The following is a 21,298-nucleotide window of genomic DNA, read 5'->3' on the forward strand; positions in this document are numbered from 1 at the left end:
GTAAAGTCAGGGCTTTTAATGTATCCATCCTCCAAATAATGTACATTGTACCCATTAAGTAACTTAACATCATCTACTCTCCTTCCACCTCTTCACCCTTCCAAGTCTCCACTATCTGACTTTCCACACTCTACATCCATGTTTACATATTATTTAGCTCCCACTTATAAGTGAGAATATGCAATATTTGTCTTTTTGTGTCTGACTTGTTGTCACTAAAAATAATGACATTCAGTTCCATCCACGCTACTGCAATAGACCTGACTTCATTATTTTTTATGGTTGAATAGTATTCCATTGTATTTATGTGTGCCACATTTTCTTTATACAGTCATCCATTGATGGAAACTGAGGTTGATTCCATATATTTGCTATTGTGAATAGTGCTGTGATAAACATAGGAGTGTAGGTATCTTTTTGATGAACTGATTTATTATCCTTTGCATAGAAACTCATTACTAAGATTGCTGGAATGAATGGTAGTTCTATTTTAGGTTCTTTGAGAAATCCCCATATTATTTTCCAAAAAGACTGTACTAATTTACATTTCCATCAAAAGTGCATAAGACGTCCCTTTTATTTGCATCTTTGGTAACATTCATTATTTTCAATAAGAGCTATGCTAACTGGTATAAGATGATATTTCATCCTGGTTTTAATTTGCATTTCTCTTATGATTATGATGTTGAACTTTTTTATATGTTAGTCATTTTTAATGACTTATTTTGAAAAATGTCAATCGATACTCTTCACTTTTTAATGAGTTAATTTATTTCTTTGTTGTTGTGGAGTCTTCTGTATTCTGGATATAGACCCTTGTCAAATACATAGTTTTCAGGTATTTTCCCCACATTTTCAGGTTGTCTGTTCACTCTGTTGATTATTTCTTTGGCTGTGCAGAAACGTTTTAGTTTAATTATGTCCTATTTGTCTATTTTTGTTTTTGTTGTCTGTCCTTTTGAAGTCTTAATCATAAATTCTTTTCCTAAACCAATGTCAAGAAGAGTTTCCCCTAGTATTTTTCCTAGTATTTTTATAGTTTAAGATATTACATTTAAGCCTTTAATCTATGTTGTGTTCATTTTTGTATGTGGTGAGAGTTAAGAGTTCAGGCATTTGGCAATTCAATTGTCCTTGCATCATTTATTGAAAAGAGTGTCCTTTCCCCAGTGTATGTTCTTGTTAACTTTGTCAAAGGTCAGTTTCCAGCAAGGTTGCAGCTTTATTTCTTGGTTCCCTATACTGCTCCACAGATCCATGTGCCTTTTCTCCCCCAATACCATGTTTTGGTTCAACAACCTTGTAGCTTTGTTCTTTTTGCTTTTGCTTTAGCTATTCAGATTCTTTACTGGTTCCATATGAATTTTAGAATTTTTTTCTAATTCTGGTACAAATGACATTGGAATTTTTATAGCGATTACAATGAATTCATTCATAGATTGCTTTGGGCTGTATGTTGTTTTAACAGTAAAATTCTTCTGTTCACAAGCGTAGGATGTTTTTCCATTTGTTTGTGTCATCTACAATTTCTTTCATCAGTGTGTTCTAGCTGTTCTTGTTGATATCTTTCATTTCCTTGTATAAATACATTGCTAGGAATTTTAATTTTTTTATAGCTATTGCAAAAGAGATTGCTTTCTTGATTTTGTTCTCAGCTACATCATTATTGATGTATAAAAATGCTACTGATTTTCTTACATGGATTTTGTATCCTGAAACTTTACTGAATTCATTTATCAAATCTAAGAAATTTTTAATAGAGTCTTTAGGTTTATTTGATATAAGATTACATAACTAAAAACATAAATAATTCAACTTTTTAAAAATTCAGATGCCTTTTATTTATTTCTCTTGCCAAATTGTTCTGGCTAGGTCTTCCAGTACTACGTTGAACAAGAGTGGTGGAAGTGGGCATCCTTGTCTTTTCTACCACACAGAATGCACTAGATCTGGTAAAACTATTTTTACCCCTGGCTAAGTTATCTGCACACTCTGTGACTGTACTGGGAAAGAGATGGAACACAGTAGATTGAGCTTAGCAAAAGAGACACGTACAACCTTTGAATTTTTATACTTTAATTAATGAGCATAAGTACACATAGAAAATCTAATCTAGGAAAGGTGCAGTGGCTATATTACATAGACAGAGTAGACTTAAAAATAAGGAAAATTACCAACATTATAGAGTAATATTACATAATGATAAAAGTATCTGTTTACCTAGCAGACACAAAATTTACCTAACAATAAAAATATGTATTCACCAATGGCAGAGGTCAAAATTAACAAAGTAAAAATAGAATTGACAGGAGAAATAGAATAAACTACAAGTTAAGATGGAGGTTTCAACACTCTGCTCTAAACTCAGTCAGACTAGTAACTATGAAATCTGAAAGGATATAGAACTAAACACCACCACCAAACAGGATCTAATAAATTTTCATAGAACACTATGCAAAAACATCAGAAAACTTCACAAGCACCCAGAGATATTCATCAAAGCAGACCGTACTTAGGGTCACAAAATACACTAAACAATTTTAAAATATTTAAAATCATGAAGACAGGTCATTTGACCATAATGGAATTAAGTTAAAAATCAGTAACAGAAAGATAACAGAGAAATCTTAAAAACAAGGAAAACAATAACAAACCAATAACCTTCTAAATAACCCACACCTGTATAAATAAGTCTTCAGACAAATCAGAAGTCATTTGAACTAAATGAAAATGAAAATATTGCATATCTACATCCGTGGAATACAGCTAAAGCAGTCTTAGAAGGAAATTTATTGCATTAAATTGTTAGATTAGAAATATATATGAGAACTAATCTGAGCTCCCATCTCAAGAAACTATAAAGGAAAGAATAAAATAAGCCCAGATGAAGCAGAAGGGATATATTAAAGATCAGAAATAATTAAATAAAAAGTAGAAAATTAAGACAAACGCTGGCTTTATAAAAAGATGAATAAAATTGGTAAATCTCTAGCTATACTGACAAAACATGAAGAAGAGACAAAGTACTGAGATATGTCAAACATACCTATTGAAGTGGTGAAAAAACAAATTACTGGTAATTCAAAGTGCTAGTGAGAGTAAAGGGAAACTGGAATTCTGTATTCCTGGTGGCAATGCCACAATTTAAAACCACTTTAGAAAAGTATTTGGCAATTTCTAATAAAGTTCAATAAATGCATCATATAATCTAGTGATTTTACCTAGTGACCTAGGTATTTACCCCTGAGTAACGAAAATTTGGTTCACATAACGATCTGTTAAAGAATGTTTATAGCAGATTATATTCATAATCACACAAACCTAGAAACAATCCAAATGTTTGTCAATAGGACAATGGATCAACAAAATGTGATACTACTCAGCAATAAAAAGAAATGAACTACTGATTCAACAATGTGAATGAATCCCAAATCTCAAATTATGTTTAGTGAAAGAAGCAGATGCAAAAGATTACATAATCTACTGTTCTGTTCGCAAGATTTTCTGAAGAAAAGAAAATTGTAGTGATGCAGAAACAGTCGGCGTTTTTAATAGGTTAACTATCGGAAAAATTGTGACTAGAAAAAAACAAGACCGGTCGCGATGGCTCACGCCTGTAATCCCAGCACTTTGGGAGGCAGAGGAGGGCGGATCACCTGAGGTCGGGAGTTTGAGAACAGACTGACCAACATGAAGAAACTTCATCTCTACTAAAAATACAAAAAATTAGCGGGGCGTGGTGGCGGGTGCCTGTAGTCCCACTTGTCCGGGAAGCTGAGGCAGGAGAATCTCTTGAACCTGGGAGGCGGAGGATGCGGTGAGCCGAGAACGCTCCACTGAACTCTGATCTGGACAACGAGAACGAAACTCCGCCCCTCAAAACAAACAAACAAACAAACAAACAAACAAACAACAAAGTAAAAAAGAAAAAGGAGTTGTTTGGGGTGATGAAACTTTTCTGTATGTTGGTTGTGCAAGATACTACTATTACACAGATATAAACATTTGTTACAGCTCATAAACGGCACACCAAATGTATATCTTGTTAATATATGTAAATTTAGAAAATTTGATAAAGGTACGATGAAGAAAATGAACAGGCAACCACAACATAGTAATTTGTTATACGTGTAGAGAAGCACAGTTTTATATCTACAAAATAGGTAAAACGAGTAAAGCAAATCACTGAATCAGTTAAATACGATCTTTGCAAAATAAGAATGTAGCTTAGTTTTTATTTTATTTTATTTTTTAATGGTTATTTCTTCTCTTCTCACAAGAGAATTTTAGGCTGCATGGTATTGGTGCCTATGTCTAATTTACCTGTAACCCTGACCAAATTTTCTAGAAAAGTGACTAAATGACTAGCACAAACTACCAAGCATTTAAGTTTTTTAAACCAATCAATGCATTTAACGAGTTATGTGTAGTTCTAGGTTCCCCCTAAGGTCTCTGTCCCTGAGAGTGTTTTAAGCATAAAATTTTGAGTCCCACACACTGAAGCAATGCAGTGGAAATTGCACATTTATGAAAATATGATGCCCCTTAAAATTCATTATTTATCTTAGAGCTCTGGCCTTACCCAATAAACCATAAGAGAGCACAGAATCATTAACTAGACATACAAACAACAAATACTCAAAATAAAAAAAATGCCAGTGTTAGCTTTTATATGACTGTCATTCCTCAGGTAAAACCTTATTAGAAGCAAAGGTCTTGCACTGCATGATATACTGTTATCCTCAAGCACCCCATCCTGCAGATGGGCTAGTGTTACAGTGAAATCTTCTAGAACTGGGAAGAACAGATTTTTTGTTTGTCTGTTTTAAGTTATACATGCTGGAAAATAATTCATTTCTTGGAATTGAACTCCTATGTAAATATTTTCCAACTGTGAGTGTATATTAGAAACCCAAAGAATCTCTAAAGTTTCTGATTTGAGGCTTTGAGGTGCATCCCAGTACATTTCAATCAAGTTCTCATTTTCCTGCAGATGATTTCTGAAATATGCTTTCAAAAACCTCATTCTGTTTTGGTATCTATAAAATAATTTAGAAATGGTTATAAAACCTAAGTCTGGTAATCTCAGTTTTACTTCTGGAATTTCCCAGAGTTGTCCTTGCTTTGAGCTTCTCTTCCTATCCCCTAGCAACCAATGAATGACAGCAGGATCAATCAAATATACCTAAACATTGTCTAGGATGTTCAGTATACAAAGTAACTGAAAACATTCTAAGACTGGGACTACATTTAACATCAAAATACTTGAGGTGGTCCTTCTCCTGAATTGCATGATGGAGTAATGTTTCTGAGAAGTCTTATAAGGTAATTGTTTGAATGCCACAATACCACATATCTCTTAGATGTAGATGGTTTTTCTCACAAGCATTACATGTAAATTATATCTGATACAGAAAAAGATCCTATTGGAAACATCAATTTTACTCATGTGCTCCTTTATATTTGAATTATTTTTACTTAATTTCTATGAAAATTCATTTTACAAATTTTCTACTTGCATAGAATATATGGAAATTAATTATGAATACACTATGTCTTAGAATAGATTTTTAAAATTTTAATAAAATGAGTAATTAGAAAGCTGTGTTGAAACAATTAACATTAACTTTTGAGAAAAATAGGTAGGGGAATATGAATGTCTTTCTCTCTGAGGATAAAGCTTAATACTTTCTGTAATAGATTAGTAAGTACTTAGTAATTACTTTCACTTAAAGCAATACTTATCACTTCATTCTAACGATGTTGCAGCTTTATTTTAGTGATGACAGTATGTACTATCACCATTTTAGTGAGAAATCTGCATATATTTACATCAAATATTTGTTACAGAAGCCAAATAGGAGAGGAAAAAGAAAAAGCAAGATGCATTGAGTTGTTTAAATGTCTTCTTCTTAGTATTTATTTCAAGTAAACCTGTTGGCTTTTTGGCTTCCGGTTTGCTAAATATTATTTTAAAATGTATTTAAATACTGGTTTAAAAATGAAGATTCACATTAAATGTTAGTTAATGTTAATTGGCTCTGATGTCTTAGAAATCATTTTGCTCTTTGTGTATTCACATAATGATAAATTCACAAATTTGGAAACTCAGCCACTTTTCCTTTTATCCCAAATGAAAATAAAACAAATTTACAGTCAATTTGGCTCACTTATTTACCTCCTTACTATTACCGTATTACTGTTAAGACTGTGAAATCAAATTTCTACATTTCATCCTTTATGGTTAATTTTGCAACTTTAACTTAATTTATAATTTATTCACTGTTTTTAAAGGTTTTTTTTCCAAATTCCAGATTCAGATATACTCAGTAAAAGTATACCTACATTATTTTAACAAAATTGGTTACTTATTGTCCCACTATTCTTTGAAGTTTTTAATAGTTGTAGATTAATAACATAACAAAGGGGTGAATTGCAACAAATATTTAATATGTAATATATAACAGCTACTATATTTCCTTTTTTAAAATAAAATCTTTAGCTTATGTGAAATTAAAATTTAGAACTTAAATGTATTGTGGCATAACACTTCAAAATGATAACATGACAAGCTAATATTTTATCTATCACTTCCTAGTACAAGATTTTTAAATACCATTTATTTTGATAAACTCCAAAAACAATTGTTGAGGTTCCTGAAGTTGAACCGGAAGCAGTCATCTTTCCATATTTTAGTGTAGAAGCACAGCATAATGATAAGTTTTGAACACTGAATGACAACTGATATTAAAAACTTACAAAAATACAGTGTTAGAGATAAGTAAAATAATTGTTGAATTGGAAGCTGATGTCCAAGCAATTCATTTGAGAGAAAATATAATAGAAAAATTGGTCATGAAAGGAAATAATTTTTATTTCAAGAAGAAAAGTCTTAAAAAGATTTATTTATCTTAAAATTATGAACTTTAATTTGCTGAAGTGATATATAGTTTTTATGAATGAGATTTGACTTGAAGAGAAATAGGAGGAAGAAGAAAGTTGTGTAGTCCATTCAGTTGCTAAATAATCATTGTGTTTCCCAGTGTAGATTCTAAAATTTGGAGAATTAACTCTTGGAAAACATGTCATGATCTCATTTAATATTCTCTCAAAATTAATATAAATATTAAAATTTAGTTTTATCAACCCTACATTTTTTTTTTGAGAATAAAACAGGTGAAATTACTACCAAAATGTTTTAACTTCTAGGTTTAAAATATATATTCCCAGGGGATCTTGCAAATCATATGTAGGAAAGAGTTATGATTTATTTAGTACACAGATGTTTTAATAAAATATGTTTGTTAAAACATTAACCCTCTCTTTCTCACCTTCTCTCCCTCATTCTTTTTATAAGCCATATCACGTACTTTTGAATTAGGTATAATCTAGTTTATAGAGAAATCTCAAAGATGGCATACATTTAAAATGTTATTTGTATTTCCAATCTAGCTGTTCTGTATCATATTCTCATTCCTTAAATTATTATCTGGTCAAATTCAATAACTTTTTGGTCACTTTTGCTTATGAAAACTAAAGTCTAATACACAACTTTGTCTCAAACTCAATTTAAATTTCATATAGTCCCACTCCCCCAAAGGCAGTCTTAAGCCATGCCCTTAGTTTAATAGTAATAGTGGTTAGGGAGATAAAAGGGCAAAATTTGAGGACACTCAAACCCTTCCCTTTTGAAGACTAATCTATTTTGATGTTGAAGGTAAGGAGTGGAAGGCAACATACATAGTTAATACAAAGTGTCACTGATCATGGAAACGAGGTGTCTCAGTTCCAGCTCAGCTCAGATGTCTATCTGATGCCATCTGCTGCTCGTGCTGTACACTGATCAGGAATTTATGATTACTTCACAGGAGCCATAAACACCAGAAAAATCTTTTGCAGTCTCCAACTAAACTAAAATGGGAGAATTCTATGGACTTCTTATTGTTTGTATGACTGTAGATATGTCTCTCATCTTCAGTAAGTTTTACACCAGAATCGGCCTTCAGTCTCTAGTTCGTGTATATTTCCAAGCATTAGGAGAAACTCCCTGTAGATTTCTGAGAATAATCCTAGCAAATTCCCTTTTCTTGGAAGTTCTAGAGTGGGTCTTCATATGTAGCATCTCATAAAGCCACAAGCTAGATTTGACACAGGGCAATTCTTTTGATGTTGAATTAGGTATTCCTTTTCTCATCTTCATGGAGAGAAGAAAAATAGTATCTGGACAGTTCATAGCACCATTACCCTATTCTATTTTTTAAGGATTGAATTAGGAGTAAAAAGTTGATGACTAGGAATTATTTAAATGCCATAAAGATATTGTAGTAGTTCTATTTAATGTGTTAAGATCTTTGAACATAATTTGTTTCCTATATTGGAACTTAATATCATAACATCATGTTATTACATATAGTATTCTCTTATACAAATCAACATATGTCTTCATAACAATATGTAACAATCCACACAAATACCAGAACTTCTTACCAAAGAAGTCAATATAGTAGACATTGAGCAACGGTATCATTTTTTCTTTGGTGTCATCATAGAAAATTTGAGACTTCTTTTAAGAATGCAACTCAAAGAAAAATTTATCGCCTGACATGAATACAAAAATAATGCTGAAAAATGTTTTATGCTACTACTTTATAAAATAAGAAGTGAAGTCACAGTAATATAAAATAGTATGTATGTGAATTATCTATTGTTATATTTAAATATGGGAAAGATTTATACCAAAGTTTTGAGTATTTTTAATTTTTTTTCAGTTTTTAGTTTTTACTTTTTTTTTTTTTTTTACACAGATGGGGTCTTACTTTATTTCCAAGGCTGGAGTATAGTGGCATGATTCTGGCTCACTGCAGCCTAAAATTCCTGGGCTTAAGCAAACCTCCTACCTCTGCCTCTCAAAGTACTGAACAGGCGTGAGCTACCATGACTGGTTCTATTTCAGAGATTTAATGAAATATAATTTAATTAAACTTAGTTTAAAACCATAAATGCTAAATATATGCCAAACAGTATGTTATTACTTAGTAAAGCAAGATAAACACAATATATCTAACAATCTATAAATTCCATCTAACGAAAGCACCAAAGATGCCAATACTAATCATGCCTCAGATTAATAATTTATATTAAAAATATGAAATTGTCAGATTTGTATCTGTGGAGGTGAGCCATATTTATCATCGTTGTCATTCATTTCAAAGATGAGAATGTCAGAATGTCTTGCCCTGGGCCTAGGAACAAGGAAAAAGGAGAGGATGGGCACTTTGTCCAAAATATATTATTGTTTCTCTTCTCCACATTCTACACTACCATTTTCTTAAAAATAGAGGTTATAAAAAGCAGAGGTTCAGTACTCATATACTGTTTATGTGGACTAGGTGTAATTTGCTTTCTAGTTTGAAAATATTAAAGTGTGCAACCTTGGAGTAAATAAGAATTAGTGAAGAAAAGAGGAAAGTAGGTATGTTAAGCGGGTATGCAGTAAATAAAAATATATAGATTCTAGCCAGAAAAGTGTGGAACATTAGAAATACAGCTAACAAGTCTGCCTCCTTCATATTTATCTTTCTGCTTCAGCCTTACCCCAGCAGAGAGTTGTGATATAAGATATAAAAAAAAATCAATAAAGGTAATTCTTTATTTCATGAATGTACTATGCAGAATAATGTAAGAATATCCAGTTTCCTTCCACAGATTAAACAAAAAGTTTGTATCTTTACTTTGTGTGTTTGTTTTTGATCTCAAAGAAAGAGATGTTGGCAGAATGGGGACGGGAGAAAAAGGAGAGAATACAATTGTGAAGAGAAAGAAGGATCAGGACACTAACTACCAACTCCTATGTTGTTAAGTAAAAACTGAATAATAATTGAAGGAAATAGTAGAAATAATAGTATTAGTAGTAAAAATAAGAAAAACAACTCTAATACTGTCTGCATTTCGGAACTTACATATTAGTTATTTTCAGTAGAAGACCTCAATCTATAAAGCATAAACAACTCTTCAACATTCTATAGTAGATAATAACAGTATATGCACTTTATAACAAATTTAGATTTAGGGAAGTTACTACCTTCTTTAATGTTACATACTTAACACATGGTGGAAATAGGAAAAGGACCAAGGAAGAAAATAAATTATCTGAACCATTCTTTCTGCGACTTGTTCTTTATGGATAACAATAAGATTGTGCTTTGTTTTATCGGTCAGTTTTTTTTTTCTGGAAATGAAACTTGAGGGTTGTAATTTATCTCCTTTTATTCTCTCTTAATTTTATTACCTCCACTCCGCATTCATTTTCATCACTTCACTGAATCTGATTTCATCAATGTTACCAATGATACACATCTTCCTAAATGTAATGGTCTATTTGCATGCTGGTTTTAATCGATTTATCAGAAGCATTTAATACAGATATCTTCTCCTTAATATGCTTAATTCAACTGACTTACAGCACTGAGCACACTTGAATTTTCTGTCATATCATGGGAGTTTCTTCTCATCTTTGATGTTACATGTTTCCCTTCTCTCTGACTTTTAAAATTGAAGGCGACCAATGCCGAGTTCTTGAGAATCGTATCCATCCTCACAGCTTAAATATCACCTATAAATTTATGACTCTCAAATTAATATCTCCAACGCAGACTTCTTTAATGAATTCCTGACCCTTACACACACAACCTATATCCATTGTCATTTGGTTTTCTTGTAGATTTATGCAATTTAACATGTTAAAATATGAACTCAGGATTATTTGACAAAAGTCTCATCTACCTGCAGCCTTCACTGTCTTAGCTGAAGGCAGACTTTTTTCTTTCTTTTTTTTTTTTTAGTTTCTTCATACAAGAAAAATCTTTATTTCATCCTAGAATCTTTTAAAACAAAGAAAAACACTAGTCAATGAAATGAGTAAGATTGCTAATCAAGTAATCATAATATCATGCTAACTCTAAATTAAAATATATCAAATTTCAAGCACTTCTCGCCACCTTCTGAAACCACTGGTCTGAGCTATCATCTCTCACTTGGATTTCCATGATAGTCACAGAAGTTTTCTCTGCTAATGTTCAAGGACTTAGACCTCCCAAAACAAACTGCCAAAGTGAGACTTTTAGAAGATATGTCAGAGCTCTCTCTCTTCTAAGAACTCTGCATGGCTACTCTTTACATTCAGTATAAAAGCCAAGATACCCATAATGCTGATAAGTAGGGTGACCATATAACTTAAGATTCAATGTAGATTACAGAGTGAAATGATTTATAGGACTAATGACAGAACAAAAAGCCTAAAAATAAATTGGCATGGACAACTAGGATGTTTCATCACGCTGCTGCCAAGGTGCCTTATTATGTACCCCCATTACCTTTCTGATCACTTTTGCCATCACTATCCTCTCCTGTACTGAATCTTTTCTTATTAAAATGGCTTACTTGTTCTTCCTCAAACCCACCATGCAGCCAGGCACACATCTACATCGTAGAGCCTGCACAACCACTGTTTTCTTTATGCTTAGAATCTTCTCATCCCAGGAATTCACAAGGATTATTACCTCATGTCCTTAAAGTCTTTGCCTAGACCTGGCCTCTTCTATGAGTCCTACCCTAACCATCACATTTCATACTGAAATGTATTCCTCAACATTTCTTTATGGCTGGGAAACTTAAACTGGATCAATTATAAACCTAACGAAATGCCCAGTGTATAAAAAACAAACACTAGCTACCACCACAAGCAGCAATATTATAACTGGATATTCACTTAATAAATAAATGTATTTTGAAAATAATTAAAGTGGATAGTTATATTTTAAGATTAACTACTATATTTATCAAATTATCAGCAGGCTATTAATGCTCAATTCCAAGAACTCATCTCATTCCAAGAGATGAATTTAGATAAATTTTCTAACCCCTCGGATTTAGGGGTATAAGTCATTTCTACAATTTGAACAGTAATAGATAAAAGTGTCTTAAACGTTAGAATGATAACAGTCCTAACTCTGATATATATCTAGACACATGATTTGTAAAACATATATTCTTTTAAAAGTAAACTAAGATGTTTAAAATATTTTCTCAAGCAACCATATTTTCTCACTATATTCTTTTAAAATGCACATTGCATTTTCACATCATAAAACTGAAAGCACGGTGTGAGTTTTATCAATCTGTATTTTTTGAAACTTATCCAAATACATGCATTCAATTTGCCAAATAATATCGACCACATGAAAGATTTCCCCATTATTTATAATTTAAAATAAATTCACGTTCTTAAAAATAACATACAAGTGAATATATTAACAAATTTAGGATTTTTCTCTAAAGAAATATGCTAAAACTTAGAATAAACATTTTTTAATGTCTCTTCTTTTTCAAATAACAAATGAAATTTATTTTAAAATAGATATTTACAAAATTGGTTGTATATGTAAGGTATGCAGTGTGTATTAGTATGAAATGACAAATCTGTTGTCTTTGAGATTTCAATGAGCAAAAGGGAACATTAACCAATGATGTCTTTTCTTTTTTTTTTTTTTTTTTTTCTTTTTTTATTTTTTATTATACTTTAAGTTCTAGGGTACATGTGCATAACGTTTATATCATGTATAACTCCCCAATGCAATCCCTCCCTCCTCCCCCCTCCCCATGATAGGCCCCAGTGTGTGATGTTCCCCTTCCCGAGTCCAAGTGATCTCATTGTTCAGTTCCCACCTATGAGTGAGAACATGCGGTGTTTGGTTTCTCTTCTTGTGATAGTTTGCTAAGAATGATGGTTTCCAGCTGCATCCATGTCCCTACAAAGGACGCAAACTCATCCTTTTTTATGGCTGCATAGTATTCCATGGTGTATATGTGCCACATTTTCTTAATCCAGTCTGTCACAGATGGACATTTGGGTTGATTCCAAGTCTTTGCTATTGTGAATAGTGCCGCAATAAACATACATGTGCATGTGTCTTTGTAGTAGAGTAATTTATAATCCTTTGGGTATATACCCAGTAGTGGGATGGCTGGGTCATATGGTACATCTAGTTCTAGATCCTTGAGGAATCGCCATACTGTTTTCCATAATGGTTGAACTAGTTTACAATCCCACCAACAGTGTAAAAGTGTTCCTATTTCTCCACATCCTCTCCAACATCTATTGTTTCCTGACTTCTTAATGATTGCCATTCTAACTGGTGTGAGATGGTATCTCATTGTGGTTTTGATTTGCATTTCTCTGATGGCGAGTGATGACGAGCATTTTTTCATGTGTCTGTTGGCTGTATGGATGTCTTCTTTTGAGAAATGTCTGTTCATATCCTTTCCCCACTTTTTGATGGGGTTGTTTGTTTTTTTCTTGTATATTTGTTTGAGTTCTTTGTAGATTCTGGATATTAGCCCTTTGTCAGATGAGTAGGTTGCAAAAATTTTCTCCCATTCTGTAGGTTGCCTGTTCACTCTGATGGTAGTTTCTTTTGCTGTGCAAAAGCTCTTTAGTTTAATGAGATCCCATTTGTCAATTTTGGCTTTTGCTGCCGTTGCTTTTGGTGTTTTAGACATGAAGTCCTTGCCCATGCCTATGTCCTGAATGGTACTACCTAGATTTTCTTCTAGGGTTTTTATGGTATTAGGTCTAACATTTAAGTCTCTAATCCATCTTGAATTAATTTTCGTATAAGGGGTAAGGAAAGGATCCAGTTTCAGCTTTCTACTTGTGGCTAGCCAATTTTCCCAGCACCATTTATTAAATAGGGAATCCTTTCCCCATTTCTTGTTTTTGTCAGGTTTGTCAAAGATCAGATGGCTGTAGATGTGTGGTATTATTTCTGAGGACTCTGTTCTGTTCCACTGGTCTATTCTCTGTTGTGGTACCAGTACCATGCTGTTTTGGTTACTGTAGCCTTGTAGTATAGTTTGAAGTCAGGTAGCGTGACGCCTCCAGCTTTGTCCTTTTGACCTAGGATTGTCTTGGCAATGCGGGCTCTTTTTTGGTTCCATATGAACTTTAAAGCAGTTTTTTCCAATTCTGTGAAGAAACTCATTGGTAGCTTGATGGGGATGGCATTGAATCTATAAATAACCTTGGGCAGTATGGCCATTTTCACGATATTGATTCTTACTATCCATGAGCATGGTATGTTCTTCCATTTGTTTGTGTCCTCTTTGATTTCACTGAGCAGTGGTTTGTAGTTCTCCTTGAAGAGGTCCTTTACATCCCTTGTAAGCTGGATTCCTAGGTATTTTATTCTCTTTGAAGCAATTGTGAATGGAAGTTCATTCCTGACTTGGCTCTCTGCTTGTCTGTTACTGGTGTATAAGAATGCTTGTGATTTTTGCACATTAATTTTGTATCCTGAGACTTTGCTGAAGTTGCTTATCAGCTTAAGGAGATTTTGGGCTGAGACAATGGGTTTTTCTAAATATACAATCATGTCATCTGCAAACAGGGACAATTTGACTTCTTCTTTTCCTAACTGGATACCCTTGATTTCTTTCTCTTGCCTGATTGCCCTAGCCAGAACTTCCAACACTATGTTGAATAGGAGTGGTGAGAGAGGGCATCCCTGTCTTGTGCCAGTTTTCAAAGGGAATTTTTCCAGTTTTTGCCCATTCAGTATGATATTAGCTGTGGGTTTGTCGTAAATAGCTCTTATTATTTTGAGGTACGGTCCATCAATACCGAATTTATTGAGCGTTTTTAGCATAAAGGGCTGTTGAATTTTGTCAAAAGCCTTTTCTGCATCTATTGAGATAATCATGTGGTTCTTGTCTTTGGTTCTGTTTATATGCTGGATTACGTTTATTGATTTGCGAATGTTGAACCAGCCTTGCATCCCAGGGATGAAGCCCACTTGATCATGGTGGAGAAGCTTTTTGATGTGCTGCTGAATCCGGTTTGCCAGTATTTTATTGAGATTTTTGCATCGATGTTCATCAGGGATATTGGTCTAAAATTCTCTCTTTTTGTTGTGTCTCTGCCAGGCTTTGGTATCAGGATGATGTTGGCCTCATAAAATGAGTTAGGGAGGATTCCCTCTTTTTCTATTGATTGGAATAGTTTCAGAAGGAATGGTACCAGCTCCTCCTTGTACCTCTGGTAGAATTCAGCTGTGAATCCATCTGGTCCTGGACTTTTTTTCGTGGGTAGGCTATTAATTGTTGCCTCAATTTCAGAGCCTGTTATTGGTCTATTCAGGGATTCAACTTCTTCCTGGTTCAGTCTTGGGAGAGTGTAAGTGTCCAGGAAATTATCCATTTCTTCTAGATTTTCTAGTCGATTTGCGTAGAGGCATTTATAGTATTCTCTGATGGTTGTTTGTATTTCTGTGGGGTCGGTGGTGATATCCCCTTTATCATTTTTTATTGCGTCTATTTGATTCCTCTCTCTTTTCTTCTTTATTAGTCTTGCTAGCGGTCTGTCAATTTTGTTGATCTTTTCAAAAAACCAACTCCTGGATTCATTGATTTTTTGGAGGTTTTTTTGTGACTCTATCTCCTTCAGTTCTGCTCTGATCTTAGTTATTTCTTGCCTTCTGCTAGCTTTTGAATGTGTTTGCTCTTGCCTCTCTAGTTCTTTTAATTGTGATGTTAAAGTGTCAATTTTAGATCTTTCCTGCTTTCTCTTGTGGGCATTTAGTGCTATAAATTTCCCTCTACACACTGCTTTAAATGTGTCCCAGAGATTCTGGTATGTTGTATCTTTGTTCTCATTGGTTTCAAAGAACATCTTTATTTCTGCTTTCATTTCGTTATGTACCCAGTAGTCATTCAGAAGCAGGTTATTCAGTTTCCATGTAGTTGAGCGGTTTTGATTGAGTTTCTTAGTCCTGAGTTCTAGTTTGATTGCACTGTGGTCTGAGAGACAGTTTGTTATAATTTCTGTTCTTGTACATTTGCTGAGGAGTGCTTTACTTCCAATTATGTGGTCAATTTTGGAATAAGTGCGATGTGGTGCTGAGAAGAATGTATATTCTGTTGATTTGGGGTGGAGAGTTCTATAGATGTCTATTAGGTCTGCTTGGTGCAGAGATGAGTTCAATTCCTGGATATCCTTGTTAACTTTCTGTCTCGTTGATCTGTCTAATGTTGACAGTGGAGTGTTGAAATCTCCCATTATTATTGTATGGGAGTCTAAGTCTCTTTGTAGGTCTCTAAGGACTTGCTTTATGAATCTGGGTGCTCCTGTATTGGGTGCATATATATTTAGGAGAGTTAGCTCTTCCTGTTGAATTGATCCCTTTACCATTATGTAATGGCCTTCTTTGTCTCTTTTGATCTTTGATGGTTTAAAGTCTGTTTTATCAGAGACTAGGATTGCAACCCCTGCTTTTTTTTGTTCTCCATTTGCTTGGTAGATCTTTCTCCATCCCTTTATTTTGAGCCTATGTATGTCTCTGCATGTGAGATGGGTCTCCTGAATACAGCAGACTGATGGGTCTTGACTCTTTATCCAGTTTGCCAGTCTGTGTCTTTTAATTGGAGCATTTAGTCCATTTACATTTAAGGTTAATATTGTTATGTGTGAACTTGATCCTGTCATTATGATATTAACTGGTTATTTTGCTCATTAGTTGATGCAGTTTCTTCCTAGCCTCGATGGTCTTTACATTTTGGCATGTTTTTGCAATGGCTGGTACCGGTTGTTCCTTTCCATGTTTAGGGCTTCCTTCAGGGTCTCTTGTAAGGCAGGCCTGGTGGTGACAAAATCTCTAAGCATTTGCTTATCTGTAAAGGATTTTATTTCTCCTTCACTGATGAAACTTAGTTTGGCTGGATATGAAATTCTGGGTTTAAAATTCTTTTCTTTAAGAACGTTGAATATTGGCCCCCACTCTCTTCTGGCTTGTAGAGTTTCTGCCGAGAGATCTGCTGTTAGTCTGATGGGCTTCCCTTTGTGGGTAACCCGACCTTTCTCTCTGGCTGCCCTTAAGATTTTTTCCTTCATTTCAACTTTGGTGAATCTGGCAATTATGTGTCTTGGAGTTGCTCTTCTGGAGGAGTATCTTTGTGGCGTTCTCTGTATTTCCTGAATTTGAATGTTGGCCTGCCCTACTAGGTTGGGGAAGTTCTCCTGGATGATATCCTGAAGAGTGTTTTCCAACTTGGTTCCATTTTCCCCCTCACTTTCAGGCACCCCAATCAGACGTAGATTTGGTCTTTTTACATAATCCCATACTTCTTGCAGGCTTTGTTCATTTCTTTTTCTTCTTTTTTCTTTTGGTTTCTCTTCTCTCTTCATTTCATTCATTTGATCCTCAATCGCTGATACTCTTTCTTCCAGTTGATCGAGTCGGTTACTGAAGCTTGTGCATTTGTCACGTATTTCTCGTGTCATGGTTTTCATCTCTGTCATTTCGTTTATGATCTTCTCTGCATTAATTAGTCTAGCTGTCAATTCTTCCACTTTTTTTTCAAGATTTTTAGTATCTTTGCGCTGGGTACGTAATTCCTCCTTTAGCTCTGAGAAGTTTGATGGACTGAAGCCTTCTTCTCTCATCTCGTCAAAGTCATTCTCTGACCAGCTTTGATCCGTTGCTGGTGATGGGCTGCGCTCCTTTGCAGGGGGAGATGCGCTCTTATTTTTTGAATTTCCAGCTTTTCTGCCCTGCTTTTTCCCCATCTTTGTGGTTTTATCTGTCTCTGGTCTTTGATGATGGTGACGTACTGATGGGGTTTTGGTATAGGTGTCCTTCCTGTTTGATAATTTTCCATCTGACAGTCAGAAGGACTGTCTGTTGGTCTGTTGGAGATTGCTTGAGGTCCACTCCAGACCCTGTTTGCCTGGGTATCAGCAGCAGAGGTTGCCAAAGATAGAATATTGCTGAGCAGCGAGTGTACCTGTCTGATTCTTCCTTTGGAAGTTTCCTCTCAGGGATGACTCCACCCTGTGAGGTGTGGGGTGTCAGACTGCCCCTAGTGGGGGATGTCTCCCAGCTAGGCTACTCAGGGGTCAGAGACCCACCTGAGCAGGCAGTCTGTCCGTTCTCGGATCTCAACCTCCGCGTTGGGAGATCCACGGCTCTCCCCAAAGCTGTCAGACAGAGTCGTTCGCCTCTGCACCGCCCCCGCTGCTTTCCCTATTTGACCTCAGCTGTGGGCTGTCCCCAGAGGTGGAGTCTACAGAGACAGGCAGGTTTCCTTGAGCTGCTGTGAGCTCCACCCAGTTCGAGCTTCCCAGCGGCTTTGTTTACCTACTTAAGCCTCAGCAATGGCGGGCGCCCCTCCCCCAGCCTCGCTGCTGCCTTGTGGATAGATCGCCGCAGACGGCTGTGTTAGCAGTGAGGGAGGCTCCGTGGGCGTGGGACCCTCTCGGCCAGGTGTGGGATATATTCTCCTGGTGTGCCTGTTTCCTTAAAGCGCAGTATTGGGGTGGGAGTTACGCGATTTTCCAGGTGTTATGTGTCTCAGTTCCCCTGGCTAGGAAAACGGATTTCCTTCCCCCTTGCGCTTCCAGGTGAGGCGATGCCTCGCCCTGCTTCAGCTCACGCTGGTCAGGCTGCAGCAGCTGACCAGCACCGATTGTCCGGCACTCCCTAGAGAGATGACCCCAGTACCTCAGTTGAAAATGCAGAAATCACCGGTCTTCTGTGTTACTCGTGCTGGGAGTTGGAGACTGGAGCTGTTCCTATTCGGCCATCGATGTCTTTTCAAATAAATAGTTTAATGAGCAGATATTTTCACAAAACCTGTAATATCAAAACAATGTAATAGGCATTTATATTACAAATAGAAAATAACATATTCCCTTAAATTCTACATTTACAACAAAGTTAGTCAACGAGTTAACTTAATATCTTCTATTCAAGTTGAGTATTTCCATGCGATGTTTGTCCTATTAAAGGGAAGCTCATATTTAGCTGTTTTGTTTCATGATATTAAAGCTTCTTTAATCTACCTGTTTTCTAACGTTCTACATAATTTTATCTGTACCATTCTCAACAACTTCCTTATAAACCCTTACAATTTCTCAAGAAGTTAAACCATTGTGTCCTAACAAAGAAAAAAATTTGAGAACAAGCATAACACAAGTTGCCCTTTCTGTTTAGTTGAATATTACTCATTATCACAGGTGCATTTAAAGTTTTCAGTAATTATCTAAAATGTAAAAGTAATAAAGAAATGTAGATTTTAATATTTGTATTCCATTAGATATTTGAGAATCTTTTTTGTTTAATTCTTCAGTAAGAGGTCTTAGGAACAATTTGGGATATAATATTTTTTACTGTACACTCCTAGACAAATTGTCTCAGTTTCCAAACAGAAGGGCAAAGATAATGAGTCCTCACCAGGTTTTTGTTAAAAAGTAATGAGATATAATATTTAATAGTCAGATTTCTGGGAAAAATATTATCATTGTTTACCATCTAGGTCCCACAGAACATTTTTGTTTAATGTAATGCTCATACTTTAAGTCATTTATAACTAATTTACATATACAAGGAAAAGGCAGCAAAATAAACTATTAAATATGAATACATTTTAAACATAGTAAAAGTGTTTTATGTAGTAAATTTTCGTGCACAAACAACATGGATGATAAAACAGTATTCTCACACATCCTTTTAACCAAATGGGATTATCCAGGCTCTTATTCCAAACTGTTGTGTGAAGTCCTTTGATTAACTGAGTGAGAATATTGTATTTCTACTTTGTCTTTGGAAATAACTTGTCATTGATTCTTAAATTTGAGAATAATCATTTTAGTCATCACAATCTGAAGACATACAATCAATTTAATTAATATGGTACATTTTACTATATCTTTAAAGCCTAGAATGCAATCTTGTTCTTTGCATTTATCTTCTAATTAAGTTAATCTTTTAATGTGGAATATCAAATTTATTTAATTTGCCATCATGATTTAAAAACAAAAACCTCTAATTCCTAACTCTGTTCAATGAATCTAAAAGCAGACCACAAAGACGGTGTCTCCAGTATTTTGAATATCTTCTTGAAAGATGATGCGATATTTTGGATAACACAATAACAAATGAAAGAATGACAATTTATTCCACAATTGCATCATCCTCCTAAGTGATTCCATCATTCCTTTTTTTTTTCTTGTTACAGCCTTTCTTAGCATAATTGAGAATAACCAATGAACCATCATGAGTCATGATAAGATAATTCTTGGGATGATGAAATAGAAAAGGTTTTCAAAATATAGATAAAAATATGATCCTGATCTCATAATTCATTTTAGATTTATAACAATTCAATGGACTCAAATGGTAATTGTAAAATAGAATACATTATAATCTATTAAAAGCAAAAAACATTCCATTTTTGTTGCTTGTAAGGACTCTAAGAAAGAGTGAAAGTTATGAAATATGGATATTTAAAAGAAAACTGCTCCAAAGAAGCAAAGAAATGATGTTAGGGTCCGCGTGTTTCCTAAACAAAGGAATGAACACACAAGACAACACAGGACGAGACAAACTTGGCGGCCACCCCAAATGGCAAGCTCTGCTTTATTTTATGCAGTCCTTTGTGGAATGTTGCCAAGTCACAAGACACATTGTTGTTTTTCTGACCTTTCCCTGACTTTCTGGATTTTCAAGATGTTTACACATAAACAAGCCCACAGGGTCTGCTGGTTGCAGCTGGCTCCTTCGTCCTCCCTGTTTGGAGGGAAGGAATGCCCTGCTTCATTTGCAAGAGCAGGACTTATCGGGAATGCCCTGCTTCGTTTGCAAGAGCAGGACTTATCGGGAACGTCTCGTTTGCGAGCACGTAGTCCTCTACAAAATGATCTAATTAATTATATAACAAGGATTAATCCACTTGGTGTATTACATATGCACAATAAAAGATAGCCTTATTTTATCTTTTTACTATGCTACTCTTTGATTTATTGAACCATGCAGAAAGGGTTTGGTGGTAGAGAAAAACAGTAGAACAAAAAAGAAATAACATGATATAACATGAAACATTAAATTAATATAAACATTACATATAAAATTACTCTTTACTGTTTGATATATACAGTACTATTTATATTTATATATACATAGGTAAATATGTATTATTATTCACTATTTTATAGGTATACATATGTGTGTATACATATATATTTATACACACACATACCACTTTCATTTTTTTAGTTTATGCCACAAAGTGACATTCTCTCAAATGTCACTTTAATATGTTAAGTTAGTTTTCCTGTAATACCTATTTTACATACTAGTTTTGAAATGCATTAATCTTTGAAAATGAAACAATTTATTAAGCTGACTTCACAAGGTATAAAATGGATTAATGCAAGAGGAAACCACTACCTGTACACTAACTAAAATCT

The 21,298-nt window shown here is 34.5% G+C and overlaps 1 long non-coding RNA gene across 1 annotated transcript; it reads right to left on the reverse strand.

Moving 5' to 3' along the window:
- Positions 1 to 290: 290 nt before the first annotated feature.
- Positions 291 to 19,731, reverse strand: LOC117076993. The gene is made up of 3 exons (XR_004434601.1): positions 19,720 to 19,731; positions 10,017 to 10,019; positions 291 to 425 (listed from the first exon to the last, which is right to left on the reverse strand). It is a non-coding gene; the product is annotated as an uncharacterized LOC117076993 (long non-coding RNA).
- Between the last annotated feature and the right edge of the window lie 1,567 nt (positions 19,732 to 21,298).

Source organism: Trachypithecus francoisi, unplaced genomic scaffold, assembly GCF_009764315.1.
Source record: "Trachypithecus francoisi isolate TF-2019V2 unplaced genomic scaffold, Tfra_2.0 Lachesis_group0, whole genome shotgun sequence".
Taxonomy (NCBI): domain Eukaryota; kingdom Metazoa; phylum Chordata; class Mammalia; order Primates; family Cercopithecidae; genus Trachypithecus; species Trachypithecus francoisi.